A 12648-nucleotide genomic window follows, 5' to 3' on the forward strand; every position below is an offset into this window, starting at 1 on the left:
CCGACAGGGCTGGCATCGACTGTGATCTCTGTTTTTCTTTTGGGATTAAAATAGGCTAAATTGTCTGCAGACTCAACCGCCTTCTTGATCTCTTGAAAGGCTTGCTCACATTGTGGAGTCCACTGGAATGGCTGCCCTTGTTTGGTGAGATTGCACAGCGTTTAGCTGATGGTGGCATAGTCTCTTATTTATCGAGCACAGTAGCTCGCCATTCCTAGAAACAACCTTACATCAACAACATCCTGCAGGCTTTTTGTGTCGTTCAGTGCTGCTACCTTCTCAGGGTCTGGTTTTATCCCTGCTCCCGAAAATATGTGTCCAAAGAATTTCAACGTGGACTTGTGAAATTCGCATTTTTCTTTGTTCAGAGTGAGGTTCGCATCCAGGAGGGCGTGACAAACTCTATCTAGTGCTGTGTCGTGATCTTGCACTGTTGCTTCATATACTAAGATGTCGTCACTGTAATTCAGTGCATTTGGGATGTGGTGAATCGTCTTTCTTATGGTCTCTTGGAATATCTCTGCGGCAGAGGAGACTCCGAAACTGAGCCGCTTGTATCTGAAAAGTCCGAGATGGGTGGCAAAAGTGGTGATGGATCGTGATTTTTCATGTAGTTCATGCTGGTGATATCCTTTGTTAAGGTCCAGCTTAGAGAAGACTTGAGCTCCATTGAGGGACGCGATCATATCACTCAGATGGGGACCAGGATGACGTTCTCGCTCAATGGCGGTATTTGGTACCCGCATGTCCACGCAGAGGTGCACTTCGTCCGGGGTACCCTTTTTTGGCACGATTACTACTGGGGAAACCCACGGTGTGGGTCCATCTGTTCTCTCAATGATGTCGGCCTGTAATAGTTCTTTCAATTCCTCCTCCACGGCCTTCCGCAGGTGAAACGGGACTCGCCTATGATGTTGAGCAACAGGAGTCACCTTCTCATTGATGTGTAGACGTACTTGATATTGTGCCATTTTCCCGAGTCCAGAGAACAGCTTGGGAAACTTGTGGATGATGTCTGGGTCGTCATGTACTCGATAGAGAATCTCCACTAGCCGGAGTCGTTCTGTGGTAGGGAGGCTGAGGAGACAGTCCGCTTCCGGTCCTTCAATTAAATGAACGTGAGCAGGTACAGTGTGGTCCTTGTGAGTAAGAGTGGTTGCGAATTTCCCTAGGCATGGCAGTGGCTTTTTGGACATCCAGGTATACACCCTTTCGTGTGCTGGGCTTAGTGGAGGGGTCGGCTTCATTCTCCGGTATTCAGTCATTGGGATGTAGTTTACAGAGGTGCCGCTGTCCAATACGAATTTCGTCGCATGGTTTCCTACGCAGATGTCCAGTCGCGGATACTTCTTCAGTTGATCGGGGTCAGCCACCATGCAAATGTATTCATCACTATCTTGTGACATGGGTGACGGTGACCTTGACTCTCGTGATGGTGATCTCCTCATCCACTGCGATCTGTAAGACTCTTGACTTGATCGCGAGGACCCAGTGGACGACTCTCGGCGATCTTGAACGGCTTTTGCATGATGCCGTGCTGTCGTCGGGCGAGATGACCGTGCCTGATCCTTTTGTTTGTCCTTCCGATACTCCCCGCACACATTTTCAAAATGGTTGTCTCTCCCACATTTCCAGCATTGTTGTCTGAGTGCGGGACATGCATCCGTGTGAGGGAAATCATAGCCGCACCGGTAGCATTTGAGTGGTCGTTCCCTTCTTCTGTCTCTCCGGCTGGAGTCATGACGTGTCCTCCCAGCGTGTGGATGTTGCATTTTGGGTCGTGATGTCCTCTGTTTGTCATGAGAGTGTCGGCGGGTAGTGCGCGATTGAAGTCGGAATGCCTGTTCGCGTTTCTCGGTAAGTCCCGCCTCCATCTTCTTGGCATGTTTTTCTGCTTGGTCGTGGACTCTGGTCATTTCTTCTATTTCGTCTAAAGTGTAGCTTTTCTTGAGAAGTCTTCTTCTGAGGGATTCTGACTGGCACCCCTCTATGATGCGCAGTCTCAGAAGATCTTCTGTGGAGAAGTTGTTGAAGTCACAGTAGCGGGCAAGCCGCCCAAGTCTTGTAATGAATGTGCTCATTGGTTCATCCTTCTCCTGCGATGCTAAGTTGAAGGTATATCTCTCGTAATCTACGTTCTTATTGTGCAGAAACTTTTTATTCAGGGCGTCACGTACTTTGGGGTATGACATTGTGTCATCGGTAGGCAATTCTTTGATGAGTTGACTGACTTCCTTTCCAACAAGATTCCGCAGGGCAATTAATTTCTGATCCTCTTCTGTCACCTGAGACCCTTGCATAAAGTCTTTGAAGTCTTCAAGCCATTCCTGCCATCGGAGGCCCATCCCTCCTCCAGCCACGAGCACAAGCGGTTCAGGAGGGCGAAGATAGGAGACGCCCATCATGCCTGGTCAGTTGGTCGCAGCTGGGACTTGGGCTCTTCTGGACTGCGATCCCGACATCGTTCTCTTGCTTCTTTGGCACTTGGTATTTATTGGCAGTCTCTTTATTAATGACAGAAATTTTCAATGCACACTTCCTCTCTTCTACGACGCTCCTGCTGTTCCTGGCAGGTTTTCAGTGCTGAGCCCCACCTTTAGGGCTTGATTTTGATGAAAGAACCAGTCTCCTAAACTTAACTGGTGCTGAAAACTGCTGAAAACTGCAAATTCAGGTTTGGATTTGCTCGGTTTTGTTGAAGAAAACCAGCCGCCTGACCTCAAAATGGCCGTCTGCTATCCCTGACAGGGGATAGGTGGAGAAGCCTGACTACAAAATGGCCGCCGTACTCGAGATCTCGTTTCCCACGAGATTTGTCTCCTTTTCACATGGTTCAGCTACACAGCAGGTATTCAGACACTCACCAGGCGTGTGAGCCCCACATCGGACGCTGAGGCTTCCACTTTCTGCAGTCTCTGTTCAGCAGGGAACTCCGCGCAGCAGGTAGGCCCGGGGGGGGGCTCCCGAAGTCACTACTGCAGCTCATACACCTCACGCATCTGGGGTGGGCACCCAGTATCCAGCGCACGACCGTGCTGCTGAAACTACGCTCCACGCGGCTTCCAGGCCACAGAGCTCCGATGCAGGCACTGCGATGTCGTCGGCTCAGGCTCCGCCGCGGCACTCGCTCAGGGGACACGTTTGTCGTGGCGGCGACTCCGTTCACGCGCCACAGGGACAGGGTCGTACAGTTTTTGGGATCAGCGTGATGGCACAGCACAATCGATCCCATCCTCGTCGCCAGCTGTAGCGTCCTCTGGACAATAAGGACGCTAGTCTCAAGTGCTTTCTTTAGAACACCTTTATTTCCTGACCCTTCTCTTTCACGTCCCTACACTACACAGACTCCCTTTCCTGTTTTCCCCGCTCCTCCATTTCCGGTTCCTCCCACATCTCCACCCACTGCCCACTATACTGCTGACCCCATTACAGACCACTTTTTGGTCAAAGTCAACGAAATCCTGCTCAGTGTACAGCTGTGGCCCAGGGCTGAGCTGATCCTTTGACAACAAGGTAAGGAGTGAGTTTAATTCAGCTTGCATCGGTCGGGTGAAGACTAGCTAATCCACGGTATGTGTGTTGACAGGCGATTCTAGACTGTACATCTTATAACACCAACATGTCTACCCTAACTGCTCTGTAATGTACAGGCTCTCCCCATGTACAGAATTTCCTCCACCAGCACTGCAGGGGAGCACTAGGGCGGCAAGCCAAGTTAAGCAGCCTGGCCAACGAGTCACAGGTGTACCTGCTGCTTTTGATGCATAGACTCGCGTAGTCTAACAGCAGATAAGGGGTGCTTAGCCGCTGGTATCCACCGACAGTCTTGTTGTGATCGGCTGAGGAGAGGGAAGTTAGGTGCACGTCGCCGTACTGAAGAGTGCAAAGAATTCTACCAAAGAAAGGAAGACACGGAGAACTTTCCTCGTGCATGCGGACCGCAATTTATGATACTTCTTATGCCCCTCAATCCTCGATGCGCCTCCACTAGACTGATGTAAGATCGACCCGTTACCGTGGGAAGCGCACTTGCCCGTATCAGATACACATCGTTGAAACTAACGGGAACCTGAAACTGCCCTTTGTATAAATTCGATCTAGGATCTGAGAGCGCGCTGTCTCTATCAGCAGATCCTGAGTGTTCTCAAACCTTGTTGAAATGATGAGCGACTTCCTGAATGGATTCCTATTAGATCCTTCGTCGTCGGCCTAGATTGGTCACGTACACATATCATATTCTGTGTTGTCCTTCCCCCACCTGACGTGAGAGCCCTGATGAAGGTGCGCCCGTAGATCTGGGCATTGCACTGAAACGCGCATCGGCGTTACTTGAACGTGGGATCCTGTGTTCATTTATCTGAAATCTCTTGGCCCTATACCACGGAGATCCCACAGTGTTTTCTTCCCACCCCTTATATTATTCTGAGGACTGTTTTCGAGAAACGTGCATATTTGTGGTTGTATGTGTATGATTGAATGAGCTTGGAGTATGTGTTTGAAAGTCTGGTGTGGGGATATGTTTTGATGTATATTTATTCATGTTTTGTCATGATAATTTTTATCCTATATGATTCCTTTTGATGTGTTGAACACAAACAATATATAAACTAAATAAGACTAAAGGAGGAGAAAGAAAGAAAAAAATGAAATAAAGATTTTTGTGTATTAATATGTGTGTTCTTCTTCTCCCTTTGTGACCTCTCTGTCATCCCATGGTGAGCTCCTGGTTGCACTTTAAAAAGAATGGACTCCCTAGAGCCATCTTCTAAATTCAGTTGGGTGGACTTTGTTTTTTCGCAGTAGTCTAACAGCAGATAAGCCTACTGTGTTTTATGCCTGAGTGCTGCTGGACTGCAACATCCTTCTGCTCTGTCAAGACTGACTCTAAATGATCATACCGCGCCTTCAGTATCCCAATGCCCAGAATTGGTTTTTATTTTTTCGCAAAGTCCAACGCATTTGTAAAGTAAATACATAAGGTAATGCACATTTTCCTGTTAGTGTATTTACAAGTACTTCACAATTGAACACAGAGCATCAATCACAGCCATTGACATGGTTCTAAAACTTTCAAATCTGTAGAGGCGGGCGGGTGTTCTGCCTTAAAAATGCTGACTGGCCGTGAACTTCCACTTGAGCCCATTGTGCTACTATATGCATATTTGGAAGGGTTGTATTGGAAACTGAAATGGCTTTAAGGGCAATTGCAGCGAGTGTTAGATGGGTAAGTTACTTAGTACTAGATGGGATAATTGATGAACATTGGCGTAAGATAACGGATGTTGGCATTGACATATATGCTTGGAAGTCTACGTTAAGTGATGGCGATTGGGCTTATAGCAAGTGGTTGGTGATAATTGTGGATGCAGTGTGTGGTAGGTGGCAATGTGTGAGGTTGGTGCCGATTTAGCAGTGTGGGCAGTTGAGGACTGACTTTGCAACAGGGGTGAAGTAGGGAATATTAGCACAACTCAATTACATGCTCACCTGAAGTGCAGGCCCCAATCCTACTTTCTTCAACCCAGCATCTGCATACCCAAAGTGGTCCCCGCAGGTTGCTACCACATTTTAATGGGTTGCCTTCAATTAATTGCGACTTCAACAAGCATTAGTAAAGCTCCTTTGGTGTGCATGTGTGGTGACACTTCACCCATGAGGTATGTGCCAAGCGCTCGTTAACACAATGCACGCTTTGCGTCTTCTACTATATTTATTATGTAGTGCAGGACCTTGCCAAGGGATTTTGAACACCACATACATCACTCCAAAAATAAAACATATAGGTAAAAAACATTGTCATTTACAACGTCAATAGCTCTAACTCACAAATGCGAGACCTATTTGCATTGCAAATGCTTCTTTTAATCCTTCCCTGCCCTTCTCCCGCTCTCTGTTATTTTTAGCCCACCCCTGCCCTCCTCCAACTCTCATTTGCTTTCAACCTGCCTCTCGTCCTCACGCTTTCCGTTGTCTTAACCACCACCCACCCCTTCTCCCGCTCTTCCATGTGTCATCCACCTCCCCTGTTTTACTCACTCGAGCTCTCCTGTCACTGTCCATTGTTTCCCACCCTCCTGTTGCTTCACCCCCCCCCCACCCCTCACTCCTGTGCTGTTATTAAACATAGTACAGCAGCGTGGGGTGCTGTGCAACACGGCTTAAAGGGGAAAAAAGGCCATTATGCAGTCAATGTTGACCGCGTCATAGGGCTTTTTAAAAAAAAACTTTAAGCTATGTTGCACAATGAAAAACAAGATTGACTAAGCCAATAGATTTTGCATAGGCAGAACATATTGGCTTTGCCAATGATTGTTTGATATTTTGGTGAGATGATTGGTATGACTTTCACTGCTCCAACTTTTGCTTTTAAACCATGGATGACAAGATTGCCTGGCCAGATTAGTGGGAGTTTTACCCCATTTGAGCATGTGTACGGGGGACAGCATCATGCTTACTTGTGTTTCTTTGACAAGGAGACAGACTGGTGTCAAAGGGGAGGTCGACCTCGAGCACTTCCATGCCAGCTACACCTCATGTGACTGACAGTGATCCTGTTGTAAGTGCAGATTCTTTGTTGCTTTGTGTAGGGGAGACCCACATAAGAGCATCTATAACAGCCGGGGTCCCTGCATCTTGTCGTGAGCATCACTGTATCTTGCAGTGGCTGAGTAGCGGATTGTTTGCTGGTTGACCGTGGCTGGAACCATGTCCATGGCTGTTCTGGGTCACACATAGAATTAAAGGGGTGACAGATAGTTAAGCCCCGAAGGCTACCGTGATGTCACGTGGGGTCCGTGAAGTCATGCTAACAAGATCTAAAGCATTGTAAGATCCATTACCCCCTCATCAGTCTTTCCGTCCCATTCCTTACACACGATCAGTTCGCCTGCTCCACAGAAACTGTTACCTAGCTGAGGTCAAATACTTCCCCCAATACAGCGCCCCCTAACCAGCATGCATAATGGGGGAAACACTGTCATCAGGACATCCTAAGAATACCATAGAAACTCATAAGAAAGGAAAAACAAAACAAACAATCACCATAAACAGAAGCCAGGGAGGGAGGGACACGCTCAGGAATGGAACGGGAAGACCAGGACTCGGAGTAATGAAGATTACCGGTGAGTAACCGGGCATTATTTGATCTCTAGTCTCTCCTCCTGCTCCTTTCCAGGCTCCTCTTCCGCCTCCTGTTTGCTGGAGAGGGGCTTGGGCTGTCAGTGAAAGGAACTGTTATGCTCAGTCACAACTCGGCCTGAAAAATGTTTAGGGAGACGATTTACACTGCATCGTGTCATTGGCCTGCCTGCAATGCAGCGCCTCCATTCTCTCCTTGGAAAGGGGGGGGGGGGGGAGGGGGTGGCGTTGGGTCCGTGAGACCATGATATATTTTCCCTGCCTGCTAGGAGCAGTTGGTTTTCATTCTGCTGGTTCGGGATTTTATAGAGTGCAAAGAGCTTTCTCCGTAAGTTTTTAGCACTGCAGATAAACAGCTTTGTTAGCAGACATGGTTTCCGGTGGTTTGTCCCAGGACAGGTCAGCAGCAGACGTATGAGAGCTGACAGAATCTGGGACCTGTACTGCACGAGGCTTAAAGGCAGAGACGTCAGCCCTGGGCCCTGAGCAGGGGGACAGTGTCACACACAGGATGCAGTCTGTGTACATTCCACTCAGAGCGAGTCTTACACGACATGGACGCCGTGACACCGCCTCCCCGGGTGGTCCAAGGAATAAACAGGGTGCATCTGGCTTACACCCAAATATTTATACTAAAGTACCCTGTATTTATAAGCTGATTGTGATATATTGACTGCAGGAGCTGTGGTAGGTACATAGCGGGAGCACCGTGTGACTGGGCTACTCACATTATCAGTCTTACGTATTATAATGCCCTTTCAAAAACCCAGATGTCTGTTTTACTCCAGAGCTAAGTGTTCAATAACTCTGATGCAATGTTGCAGCCAGTCAACACTGCAGTGAGCTCAATGGTGTATTCTCTAAGACTGACAGGTACTCTTAGCTGTGAATCCCAATAGTCTGACTGTCAGTCATGTGGGTGCCACCTACCTGCTCCTTACTAGTCTGAACAGCAGCACACGGTAACAGGTCTATAGGGAGAAACGCATGTGAAGTGAGGCCTGAGGAGATGTATGGGATAAAAGCAGGCCTCATGAGCGGTACAGGATGGGGAGTGAGGGGGTGGGGTGGTCCTGTGCTGGAGGCTAATGCATGAGCAGGAGTAGGAGCTGTACAGCATTGAGGGAGGTCTGAGGAGTGGGACAACACAGGAGAAGGCCTGGGCAGCTGGATAGGAGGTGAGGTGATGTATAAGGAGCGGTAAGTATAGGAAGAGACATGAAGACAGCTACACATTTGAAGACAAAGGGTCAGATTTATAATCTGGCCGACAGCTCGTTTCTCCACCAGAGGGATGGAATAAATGACTCCGTCACCCTGGCTGAGGTTCCGTCTGCCATATTTAGAAATGAGCGCCAAGCAAGCGGTCTTTTCTAAAAGAATTGCCAGGAACCGGCGTCACAGTAGTTCCTGTCAATACTCTGTGCAGTTTGGCGCAGGGCTCCATCAAAATAACGGAGCCCTTTGGCAATTTCTTTTCTTTTTTTCTTTTTGTAAAGAAAATCCAAAAGCAGTATTTTCTTTTTGAAAATAAAAAGTAAGACGCTCTCATCGCCATGGGAATCCTCTACCAATGCGACAGGAGCATTCAGCAGTCTGCTCTGCCCCTTACCACAAGGGGTTTCCTGGCGTTTTCACTGCCTCCTGCTGCCAGGGTTTCCCTGGCCGCAACAGGCAGTGAAAACTGACCTCTAATTCCAACCCATCTAAATGACGAGGGCAGAATTAGAGCTCTGTCTCTGACAGCCCTTACTCCACAGGGCCGTTGGAGGAGTTTAACCCAAAGGTCTTCCCACATCTTAATATGGCGGGCAGTCTGTTATGTTGGCGAGAAGCACACTCCATCACCATTGCAATAGAGTATACTTACTATAAATCTTGACCAAAGTTTGAGGTGCCTGTGGAATGTCCTTGCTCAGAGCCTCAGTAAAGCATGGTGGGGTCTCTCTCTCTTTCTCTGATATGAAGTGCCTATCTGAACATGGGGATCTAAACCTCGGTGGGGCCTTTCAAAAATGAAAAATGAATTAATGTGTATGTCTTCTTGCCAATGGTGGCTCCTCCGCTATGGCGGAGGAGCACCGCCCCACTGCTCAAAAGGAAAAATACAAATAACGTACCGTAATTAACATTGTATTTTTCCTATTGAATTCAAGGGCTCTCTGGCGGGCTGGGCAGAGCAGGGAAGGAGTGGTTTTCACTCCTTCAGTGTGCATGACTGCTTGCCGGGCCTTATCATGCCCACTCTACATCTTACACAGCATTACACAGCCTGGTGAGGAACATGCAAAATCCCAGTCCCCGTCTGAGCGCTGCTCCACAGCATTTAGACCACTCACAACACTGCATTGCAGCGTTGTGATTGGCTGTGGGGAGGCTGGGTGTCAGGCGTTTCCTGCTGCTGGGACTGCAGGAAGAAGAAAGCTGGAGAAGACGATGGAGAGGCGGCGGCTGAAAGAAAAGGTAAGTGTTTTAAGTTTTTTTTTTAATCCCAACCCACTACTCCCATACGGTAGCAGCCGCTACTGCTTCATGCAATATGTCAAAATTTCAGGATGATGAAGGAGGAGGAGAAGGACGATAACCTTGGAACATGGGATCTAGGTTTGAGTTGTGGCCTTGGCTGAACATCCTATGAATCTGGCAAAGTCACTACATGGATGAGTACCAATCTGTTACTCGTCGTGTAAAGCACTCTAATGACAATGGTATAAGTCCCCAATATGCGAAAATTGCAAAAAAAGGAACAAATTGTTCACCAAAAATGGAGGAGTAGATGGCTCTGCCTCACAGACAAGGCTACATGGCAATTCTGCTCACGAGTAATCCTTAACCATTGGGATATCCACTGTGTGGCAAAACAGCCCATTGTTTGTTAGCTCGTCGGTGGCAATAACATGCTAATCTGTTTTGAAATTGTTGAATCCAAACTTCTTTTTTTTTTTAAGTACAAGTTTATTGAAACCAAATACAAAGAGAAGTATAACATAGGAGCATCATACAAGACAATGTAAATATAAATATAAAAGCATACACTACAGAGGCATAAATCAGGAATCAATAAACAATAAAGTTTAAGCTGAAAAAGAGGGAGATAGCAAATAATAAAGATGCAGAAAACAAGTAACAATATTAAAAAAATATACATTGTATGCGTATATAGAACAATAAAGATGTAGGAGTAAAAATCTATAAAAAAATAGAGGAAGCGGGGGAGGAGCTTCGCGGGCGAGCAAGATGGCCGCGTAAGCTCGGAGCTCCGCGGACCCTCCGACCCTCCGCAAATATCCTGCTGGCTATCCTGTTCCACGTTAGTGGATTTCGATTGGTGAGAGGTCGCTGACGCAGGAACTGCTTTCCGCTTTCAAATCCGTTGCTCCTAGACGAAGTTACGTCGAGCTGAACTTTGTGCCAGGGATGCGCCATTGTCTCATGGGTGGCCGATGATCGTGCCGACGCTCCGCATGATTGGAATGCGAAGTGGAAATCTCCGATCCCTGCTGGCGGAGTGCGTGTAGCTGCGAAGTCGCCTGCTGTCGGCCTGGTTTATTTGCTGGCTTCGCCTCTGTTCTGTACATCTGCTTCCATTGTCCGGGCGGTGTAGCCCTTTGTTCTCCTTGGGTCCATCATGGCCGGCAGAGGAGACCCCGACAAGACGACGAACAGAGGCGTTCGGAGGACAACTCAGACACAGTTGAACACGATCGACCGTTATACCCAGCAACGGACCTCGCCCTCTGTGGTGGCCCCTTCTAAAGACTCGCAGCGCGTGGGCTCACCTGATGGCTCTGAGCCCACTTTGAGTGATATCTCTCCTCACCATCCCTCATGTGGACTGCCTGGCAATTAGACTCGAATCTTCTGTGTCCCCCCTTACCTGCGTTCTGGTTTACCGTCCCCCCCAATCCATGCCTAATTTCTATTCGAATTTTGGTGACCTGCTCTCTCAGCTTACCATTAACAATTCTAAACTCCTAGTCCTGGGAGATTTCAACTATTGGCCGTCAGATACCCATGAAAGCCCCCAATCCCTGGCTTTCTCTGACCTACTAACTGGGCTTAATGGTATCCAACACGTTCATTTACCTACTCACTCCAAGGGCCATATCCTAGACCAGGTGTGGACCTATAATCTCGAAATCAAGTCGCTCACGATCTCACCCTGCCACTGGTCCGATCACCATTTAATTTCTTTTCTCCTTCTGGTCCCTCCCCCGCCCCCCCGCAGCCGAGGCCCCAGCCTCCAAGCTCGCAACTGGAACAAAGCAGACCTTGATTTATTCATCACCTCTTTAACATCTTCGGTCTCGGCCAGCCCTGGCCCCATTGACTCCCAAGAAGCTGCACTAGTCGAATGGCTAGAACACGCCAGCGACAAGGTTGCCCCCCTTAAATTAATTAGAACTAAGCGCCCCCACGACGCACATCGTTGGTTTTCCGACAGTCTTAAAACCTTAAAACTTGGTCTCCGCCAGGCCGAGCGCCGCTGGCGCAGAAGCTATGATCCCTCAAAGAAACCACATTTTTTAAAACTACTGGAAGAGCACAAACGAGCGATATCAGCCGCTAAAACCGCTTACTTTTCCACAAAAATCCTTAATTCTGCGCAGAAATCTAAAGATATCTTTGCAATTGTGGACGAGCTCTCACACCCGGACAGGGTGACCATCAAACCTCTTCCGTCTCAAGCACTCTGTGACTCCCTCAATTGTTTTTTTATAGAAAAAATTACCAAAATCAAAAATAGCATTTCATCCACACCCCCGGCCACAGCCCTCACTGAGGCTGCACCTTCTATTAACCCTCACCTTCTGACTCAGTTCCCCCCCATTTCAGAAGAAGTCTTCATCGCTTTGCTTAACAAAGTCTCCTCTGGTTCCCCCACAGACTGCTGCCCCCCCGCGATTCTCCGGGCTGCCTTTTCAGCCTGCCCCACCCCTCCACTGGCCCTCCTGAACAACTCCCTTTTGCTCGGTGAGGTTCCCAGTCAGTTTAAGAACGCGGAAGTAGTACCTATTCTGAAGAAACCCAACGCCGACCCTACGATCATGGCCAACTTTCGTCCCATTTCCCTTCTTCCCTACCTAAGCAAAGTACTTGAGTCATATGTCACCAGCATCCTCAGTTCTTTTATTGAGGACTCCAATTTCCTGGACCCTCAACAGGCTGGGTTTAGACCCGCCCATTCAACTGAGGCGGTCATTCTCTCTGTAATGGAGGAACTCCGCAGAGGCGCTGACTCTAACACCAGCCAAGCCTTAATCCTCTTGGACTTGTCGGCGGCCTTTGACACGGTCGACCACTCCATCTTGGTCGACCGTGTCAAGGAGGCTGGTATCGGAGGGACGGCCCTTGACTGGGTTCGTTCGTTCCTGACGAACCGCCACCAATCTGTTCGAATCTCCCAATTCTCGGCGGATAGGATGAAACTCACCTGCGGAGTCCCGCAGGGCTCGTCTTTGTCTCCGCTCCTTTTTAATTTATACCTTACCCCCCTGATCCGCTCCCTCC

This window comes from Lissotriton vulgaris, chromosome 2_1, assembly GCF_964263255.1.
Source record: "Lissotriton vulgaris chromosome 2_1, aLisVul1.2, whole genome shotgun sequence".
NCBI classification, from domain to species: Eukaryota; Metazoa; Chordata; class Amphibia; order Caudata; family Salamandridae; genus Lissotriton; species Lissotriton vulgaris.